This window comes from Lepidothrix coronata, unplaced genomic scaffold (genome assembly GCF_001604755.1).
Source record: "Lepidothrix coronata isolate B3197 unplaced genomic scaffold, Lepidothrix_coronata-1.0 Scaffold114, whole genome shotgun sequence".
Lineage (NCBI taxonomy): Eukaryota > Metazoa > Chordata > Aves > Passeriformes > Pipridae > Lepidothrix > Lepidothrix coronata.
Window position 1 is genome coordinate 861,413 of NW_016690294.1, and position 9,659 is coordinate 871,071.

A 9,659-nucleotide genomic window follows, 5' to 3' on the forward strand; every position below is an offset into this window, starting at 1 on the left:
CTGTATAAAACTGATCTTCTCTTCCAAGGAAACGTTAATCCACTTTAGTGAGAGGGTGAAGTATTTGCTGTGGTGTTTAATTGGGTCAGTACCATGGAACCCTTAAAATGATTTTAAAAGTGTTTGCAATGTTTAGGATTACATTTTATTTGGTATGCTTACTGCAAACCTGTTCCTCTTATATTCACTGTCACTTATATTCACTTATATTCACACTGACTTTGATGGAACAGTTTTCAGTTCCAGACTTGACAGAGCTGGAGCAAAACATTCACTGCTTGAAGAAATACTGATATATTTTGAAATTGCTTCCTTCTACCCAATAACTTGCAACTCGACACAAGGTAATCCCACAAAATATCACTTACTGCTTCATTTCCCTCCCAAATAAACGTTCACATTTCACCATGTTTGGCTGGTGTGTTTCTGCTCCCACAAGTGTCATCTTGGAAAACAGTTTATTTCCCAAGAAATAGTTTATATGCCTTCAGGGGTCTGAAAGGAATATGATTTGCAAATACATATAGGACAGCCAGGTTTCTCCCCTGAACCTTTGTAAGCTATTTCAAAAAGTTCTGATTTCAAATAAAGTAAAACAGAAATTGTCGAGTGAAAGTGAGCATCATTCATATTTAAAAAGTTATTTTCGTTCTTGAAACACTTTGGATCATTGAGCAGAAACGATGCTTTTTGCTGTAATTAAGCAGGGATGATTCTTCCAACTTGTGTATTTCTTCCTTATTAAGAATTATCCAACTCACTGTAACTAAGAGGATGATATTTTTATCAAAAGGGAAAAAAAAGACCTAAATGAATTATTGTAACAGGGATATCCCAATAACAAATATCACCTACTACGTCAAAAAGCTATTTTTGGCCAGCAATTTGTGCTGTGTATTGTCATGCTGGTGCTAAAATGTCAGTAGTTCACGACAATGGACTGACTTTAGGGTGGTAATAGGTAGAAAAATTAACATTCTGAGTCAAAGCCTTGCTTAAGTTATATGTGAGGGCTGGTAGCTCCTGCCAGTGTAGTAATTAGTGTTGTTCTGTCGTAGATACTGCCATGTTTTGCTTAGTTAATTTTTCTTTCTCAGATATAAAAATTAAAAAGGCCATTTTAATTTCAGAGCTGTGAAGTGAGTAACAGGAGACTCAGCCCAGGATGTCTGTGTCTGTGCCCCACATGTTCAACACAGAAATACAGAATTACAGTAATTTTTGTAGTGTAAAGGTCCAGCAGTGAAATAGATGATTAGGAGTTGCTGATGATATTCAGAGTTATTATTTGCGTGCATTTGTTATTTTATTCCATAGGAAAGGCTTAGGAAATGTAAATCAAATCAAGAATGATGTCAGACTATTGAAAGTACGTGTCTGAGTCTGATCTCGGTGCCAGTGCGAGACTTGGATCCTGTTAATTGTAAGTGAGATCACAGAACATCTGGAAAAATCCTGGATGACAAAACCAAGCCAATATAACTTCATAAAAGGTTAAAGAACCTCGAGTGTGGTGTTGTCAGAAAAATTATGCAAAGAGCAGATGGGGAAAGTTACAGCTGTAGCCCTCTTGGATTTCAGGATAGCTTTGGACAGAGCCCAGTGCCGTGGCCTGAACGGATGAGCGTGGTCCGTGTCTCCGTATCTTAGTCTGTTGTCTCCAAACAGGGCAAAAACTTGGCTGGAGGCAAGGGAAATGGTATAAAGGGAGTTAAATGACAGTGTCACACTTGTGCTGGCAGAATCCCAGCCAGAAGAGTCCCTCTTTGTGATCCTGCTCCTGCCAGGAGACGACGGGGATGTGGGAGCGTTTCCCGTCCTTTGTGCGCCGCAGGTTGTTCCAGGGAGACCCCAAATAAATCCCACTTGTCAGCCCTCGCTGGGTGATGCTGCAGTGGTTGGGATGTGATGCATCAGCAGTGGCAGGAGTGGCCCGAGGGAGCCCTTTTGGAGGTGGGGGGGGACGTGGCTGATCCCTCTGCTGTGACGTGGGAGCGTCCTCGGGAGGCCGGGGGGAGCAGCCTAAAGCCCTGCCGGCCTCCAGCATCTGCAGATCCACTCTGCAATTTCCCTGGTGGGTGAAATCTCTTATTTATACTCTGGCCAGTATGAGAAGTGTTGGTCTGAAGCCAGGATGGTGAGACGATTGTGAAAAAGGAGGGAAAAAAAAATCAGTCTTGCAGTAGATTTTTTTTTAAAAAATAATAATAAAACCATTTCACTTGAAGTACAGTTCTGTTAGAACATGCTACCCAGAGGGCAGCACTAGTGATGCACTCGGTCCTCAGGGAGACTGAGGCCACCCAAGAATAATAACTAATTATAAATTTTCTCACCTCAAGTCTTACTATGTGCAGTCAGAGCAAGGAAATTTCTCAAACAAGCCTGTGTGGAAGGTAGGGACAGCTCTTGGGAGCAGACAGGAATTCCTCATTTATTCAGACACTTGGGTTTCCTGCCCCAGATGACTTAAAATCAACCTGCAATGTGGTCAGTAATTCCTTGTTGAGGGATTCAACTGGTGTGTATCAATCTCAGAGAGGTGAGGAAACAGGAGTAAAAAGTCTACATAAATTCAAGGGATATTAGTATTTTCTATGGAAAGCAGTACTGCTACTTCTGTGAATTTGAACAAAAATTAAAGCAGGTCTGGGGGATTTTGTGGTGGTGTTTCTTACGTTCTGCTGCCTGATATGGGAGAAATTTTCATTTTGTTTGTTATGAAAGCATGACTCATTTCTGAGGAGATCTCAGGTTCTATAAATCCCCATGTAGTAAGAGTGCCCCTCCAAATTCAGATTTACTAAATGAAAATGGTGTCCATATTGAGGCTGAACCAATTATTTTTACTCACATGGAAAAACAGTGTAATCTGTAATCACAGCCTACTGCAGAAGAAACTACTAGGAAAACAATCCATTTGAAGGAGGAAAAGCTACCCCAGCACTTTAATCAGCACTCTTATTGCCAGATTATCTTGTAATTTCTATATTTCATCTTTATTTTTTATGCCTCTTTCTTCTCCATTCTAATTCCTTTGTGTTTTTGGTGTTGCTGGGGGGATTTATGGTAGGGGTGATGAAGACTGACACTGTCACCCTTCTGGTACACTTCTGCATCCTAGTTCCTTCCTCCTGCTCTCCATCCCTGCTGCTTATTGTTGGGATGATGAAATGCTCGTCTCCTCCACTGTTTTCTTCAGAAGCAGCTACCAGCAAAATCAATGTCCAGTGTCTTTCAGGATAAGAAGTGATGCAAAACTACAGAGTTCTGACAGAATAAGCCAACTGAGAACCACTATCAGTCAAATGCATGTGGCAGAGGGCTGAGTGTAACACAATACACTGTGTTCTTAGTTCTGCAAATTCACTGTTGCTGTCCTGTCTGCTGGGCAGATCAAGGAGTATGAGGACAAGTGTTGTGACTGTCACCTTTTGAGAACATTTCTGGTTGCAGGGCACAATGCTGAACAGAATTAAGTCTCTGCTGGTAGGGCATGAACAGCACCTGAGTCCCATCCTCTTACTGGAAGGGTCTGCTTGGCCAAGGGAAACCAGCCAACTTTGCTGCATTTTACCTGCTTTTTCCAAAAAGAACAGCAGTGAGAGCACAAGGGGAACCCAGGACTGTGCTACTGATTAAATGACTTTTATGAGCTGTGCTTGCTAATTCTTTTTTTTCCTCTTCCTCCGCAAAACTAACAAACATTTATTACTGCTTGCAGACAAAATGAGAAATGATAGCAGTCACACACTAAAAATGGATTCTCCAATGTCTTTTCAAGTTACCATGAACTCTGCCACCAGTTTAGAATGGCTTGTTCTGATTTGGAGATGAGTTATGCTTACTGTGAACTGTGGTGAATGATTCCACTGCTGCTAAGCTGTGATTATTCACGTCACAATTTTTCATGAGTGCCTTGTGTCTGCTCGCCCTGCTTTAATGCCTCAAGTAAACATGACAGTCCACAACTGCACAGCCTGCCTAAGATAAAAATAAATGTGTGAGTAGCCTTAAAACAATGATGTCCAGTCGTGTCTCTTGTGCTGAAGACAGCGTGTTCAAGTTTTGCCATCAGGAGGAAAGGAGGGCCTGGGTGAGTTCTGAAGACACTGGTGAGAATTCCTTTTACTAACACCTAGTTCTAATTTATTTGCACTCTATTTTAACAGAAAAAAGTTTCCTGACATTACCTGAAAGGTGTGATACAGATTTATGTGAAGTCCGACTTCCCATGACAGTTCAGAAGCCAAAGATGGCTGAAACACTAAATACAATTTTACTTTTTTTGCTTATTATTTGGTGTGTAAATTCAAGGGCTGTCCTCTGTGTTGATGCCATGTTTGCTTTTTTCCTTTTCTCTTTTTTTTTTTTTTTAATGTGCAAAAAAATGTGGCTTTTGATTTTCTTGAACGTTCAGGAATATATTTGGGTACTGAAGCCGTGGAGATGTTTTTTAATGATGATCACCTCATTCCTAATGTCACTATTCTCAACGAGAAGATAAAAGGATTTGCTTTCAGTTATGTGCCAGTAAATCTAAAGATGTTTAGTGATACAGCAGTAAAAACAGGCAAAGAGGTTCACATGGTTTTCATTTTTTAAATATGATTCAAACTCAGCCACAAAAAGCCCTATGAGCTTTTACAGTTGAAAGGCAAAAGTTCTCAGAAAATGCAGGGCAGTATTTTTAAGGCTCCGAAGGCCAGAGAACTCCTTTGACATCCAGCTTCAATCCAAGTGAGCTCATTTCCTTGTTACCATCACAGGCAATCGTGTGCTCTGCAGTGAGTCCGTGTGGTGAACAGAACCGTATTTATTTCTCGTGCCTTGAAAGTAAAACAACTTGAAAGTAAAAACAACCTGAAAGCAAAACAAAGGAGACCTTGGTCTCCGTTGCTTAAGTTGTGGTTACTTGGGAGGGAGAGCACAGTTTGGGTACCAGCAGATTATAAAAGTTCAGAGTCCAAACTTTGAGAACAATCAGGAGCTAGAAGAGAAGCCCTGATCTGTGTGTCCTTAGCAGAATTCTGTCTGACTGCTGCCAGCAGTGTGCACACAACTCAGCCACACTTTCTAAAGCATTGACTTAAACTTTTTTTCATCTGCTTTGGAATAATTTGTTGAAGGCAAGAAATTACTTAATTTGAGCTGGTACAATAAAGATAGGTATGGAGATAGGTATTAATATGCTTTTAAATTGCCATTAAAGTGAGGGAAGCACGATTAAATCTGCAGAAAGACTCAGTTTTGGATTGGATTCTGTTCTCACAGTGATGTAAATAAAAAGCATTTAATGGAAAAAGAAAACCACACCAAACAATTTATGGATATGCCAACGTTTCATGCTCCAGTGTGCTGTGGAGTGATACCTTATCTAACTTCAAATAATGGAGCAGGAGTATCAGGAACAGTGTCTGTGCCATACAAAGCCTTGCAAGGCAGGCAGGCCTGTTATAATGGAATCCAAGAGATGGCCTTGCAGGAAATTGGCTCATAATGAATGTACGTGGTTCAAATGAACATGAAAGAAATAAGAATACTGTAAAATTGACCACTTTGGTTCTGTGTTTTAGCTGAATTAAAATGATCAAGCCTGTATGTAATCACACATCTAAGCCTTATCATACAAATGATACACAATCATATTACTTAGGAGTAGATTTAATAATTGCAAGAGAGATAAGATTTGCTTGCAAGTCCTTTTCATGTAATCTAATACAGACCTCTTGTTAGGCTGTGTTATGTGGGGTAGGAATTTAGCTCAAATGGCAGAAGAAACCCACCTGCCTTTGAATATTTCTTTTCTATGAATATGAAATAGCAGTAAAATGTTGGCCTTGAAGGAAAGAACAAGCAGAAACAGGGATTATAAACCAGTGGCAGGCAGGCTTGCTGAGCAGATATATGTGTTGTGTTTTGAGATCAGGCAGGAAACAGGACACTGTGGGACAGGTCAGCACAACTGAGTGAGGGTTCAGAGCATCTGAGGCAGATCTCAAAATGGGCAGGTGGGTCACAGTCACAGTCATTCCAGGTGGTGTCATGAGCAGCTGCCTGGATCTGGTTCAGGCAATGCCATCTCAGTCCTGAAGAAACTCCGTGGCCCAAGTGTGACGTTTATAATCACCTACTGCTCCTTGTGTGGCAGGGGAGGGTAGGTGAGCTGGGTCCTTTTGTCTGACAAGGAATTCTGTGTCCCTGAATCCTCACAGAGGATATTCATTGTCCATGTCCGTGTTTGCAAGGAGGTGGCAGCCTTGTCTGTGGGCCCAGCTGTGAGACCCCGTGAGAACTCCAAGCACGACCAGTCGCACTTGCTGAAGTTTGAAACATTGACCTCTTGCTTGAAAAAGTCCTGTTGGATGGCCTTCTGAGGGGAGTCTTTTTGGGAAAAATTCAACTGCAGCAGTTCAGCTGCCTGTGGAGATGGGGCTGGGGAATGATATGTTATTTGGCTCACAGCCGGTGGGAAAAAAAGCCAAGGGCTGTTTTGTGGTGCACATGGACATGCAGGGTAAAATTTGGCTTCAAAGGCTGCCTAAATTATTAGGAATTTTCTAACTTCTGCGTGCTTCATTTTAAAACCTTCCTGTGTATATAAAATACATCAATATAAAAGTCACCCTGGTACTTTTATTGCTCCAGAGGGAAGAACAAAGCATTTCTGTCCTCTGTAAAAAGGGTTCTCATTTGCATCATTTTAGCCTGACATGTTATTATCCTCATCTGAAATACGTTTATTACTTATGTTGTAAGTTCATCTTGGAAGGTTGTTTTGACTCTGCAATGGTTTCAATTTACCTAATAAATCATTTAATTGTGTGCAATATTGACCATCTTTTTACTCATTTATAACTGGGAAATGACTTGGGAAAATGTGATACTTTACAGTTATAAAGTAACACACTAAAATCATTGCCTATAGTGGTGCAAGGCAGTACCATGTTCTAAGTCAGTTTGAAAGAGAGGAAAAAATGATAATATATTTCTTCTTTCCTACAATCTGATCTCTATTAATTTTTTTATTGTTGTTTCTAAATAAAGTTGTTTGTTTTCAGTTTCAGTCAGAAAAAAACGAAGAACACTAAAATGCTGCAGCTGAAAATCCCAAACCTTTGCCTTATTGGAATTTTGGTTCATTTTGATTTGTTGTGTGTAATTCTGTAATTCCTTCAGATAAATGTTGGTTTACAGGTAAGCCCACGTGTGAATAACTTTCACTGAGGAGCAGTAAGTTTGAATGTGTGTTGCCTCTTTTTGAGACAAGAGCGATCACAATTTCAGCTGCTTTTTTTCCCCCCTGAAAAATATTTTATTAAAATTATTGGCTTTTCTTCTTCTTTCTGAATCAGCATTTTCTGATGTGATAAATTTCCCTGCACCTCTAATCAGGGAAAAAACTTTTTTGCCTTTTAAATTTGTGAGAGGTGGCCTCAGACATTAGGACCAGCTAACAGGGTACTGGTGTGTCCAGCTCTCCATTGTGGTGTCCCAAAGGACCTTGATGGGACTGCACTTGCCACGGTCAGAGCTTGTACTCAGACCATCCCTCCATTAAGGACAGGTGCTTTCCACAGAAAAGGGATTTTTTTGTTCTGCCAGGCCACTCTTTAGAAAATTGATGCTCCCATCTTTATCCAGACTTCTGAGCAGAATTACTGTTCTAAAATACAGCAGGAGAAAAGATGGAGCTGCCTTCAAGCTAGGCAGTGTTTAGTATTTCAGGTTGTAATTGTTAAATTTTTGAGAGCTTTCTTTCAGAAAAAGGACTTGGAATTCATTCTGTGCTTTTTTTTTTGAGAGGCTTCCAACTTCATTCCTCTGCCTTCCCAAAGAGCACCCATTTATTACACCAGGAGAAATGTTTGGGTCTGCTGAGGCAGGAGGGAGTGAAGATGGGTTTCCCTCACCTGAGGTGGAAGCTGCACTGTGGGTGTGTTTGGGGGATGGAGTGTGGGCTAGTGAAGAACCAGCTGATGTTTTTATGGTGGCATATATAAGTTTTAATAGTGCTGCACAGAAAAATGTGTTACCAAGTATATTCCCGTGCTTCATGTTGTGACTGAAATGGCTTTGTGCTCATAAGGGTGTAGAATTATTAATGATTTTCAGTAGTACTTTTTTTAGAGTTTCTAAAATTATTAGAGTTGGTCAGTTATTTAAGGGATTTAGTCAGATTTATTAACATATTTTAAAGTTCTTCTCGCTGAGTGAGGAAGTGGAATTCCTATGAGTTACACATTAACTGAACTGTCTTAGTAATGGACTTGTCCAACTAGTAATTTCTTTTTTTTAATCAATGTCAAAACTTTGTTTGTGAAATCTAAAGAATTTTGTCTAAAGACACGAGGTAGCACAGAAAAAAGCTATTAGTGCATAGGTTTATGAGAGATGATATCTTTTGGTTGATCCATTGTACTTACTATATATTTGTTATAGCTTTCATCTACTAATGGCCCACACTATTTTCTCTTTCAGATTCTACATCACAAGGCTATTATAAGTGGATTATCTGCTTAGATTTGTTTTGACCCCCATGGCAATAATTTTACTATGTCTGTTTGCTTCAGATTTTGTTTGTTTGTTTGTTTCATTTGTTCTTGGCTTGTGTATCAGCTTTCAGGAGATTGTACAGATAAAAAAACCCATCCCAAACCCGAAACAATGAAGTGTGATTTTCTTTCCCATCTGCATTTACAATCCCAGCAGGATGAAGTTCATAGCTGAACAGATGGAGTCACTACAAATTATCACTATATCTGTTAGCTTCTGAAATGATGACAGGGTGCTTAAAGCCCAGACAAGACACAAGCACTCATGAAGCCAGAGCCCGATGGGTAACTGTAGAGAGGCAGTGAAAACTTGTTACCCGTGAAGGAAGATGGAATCACAAATTGCTGCTCTTGTGGGGCCATCAGTTCATCTTGTTTGTTTTGCTTCAGTGAGAAAATTCCTCTGGTGGAGACGAGCAGCCGAAGTGTGCCTGGGTGATGCCATGAGCAGCTGGAGATGTGCTCTGTGCCTCAGATACTGAAAAAGAGAAAATCAGCTGCTTTTTCCAAAGTCCTGAAAAGGTCTAGGAGAGAACAAGAAAACAAGCTGTTGGTCATACTTTCCATCTGACCCACAGGTTTAATGCGTAAAACAGGAAAATCCCCTTTTTCATAAAATTATTCTCAAGTATGCCTTAAGCATATTATATCACTTTTAGGATGACTGAGAAATTCTGCATTAAGTGAAACCAACCAACCAACCAACCAACCAACCAACCACATGTTTATGTAAAACAAAACAGAAAAAAAAAATATTTGGGCCTGGTTAGTGATCCAAAATATTTTACTGGACGCTGTGTCAACAAATGAAATAAAGGAAGGTTTGGAAATTTGACATGATATGTAAACAGAGCTGTACCAGGGCAGCTGTAAGGAAATACTTTCTTCATCCTCTTCGAAAGAGAACGGGAAAATCCAGTATGAAATTGCTAATTTTATTTTGGGATTCTTTTGCGTTGTCTGGAAACTATGGATCCGATATAATGCTGTCTTTGTGTAGTGTCTGTATGATTATGTTCCTGACAAATACTAACCAGGTAGGGTGTGGGTAGGCATGTAAGACCTAAAGCTTTGCTGAGTGCATACCTCTTCAATTTTCACATT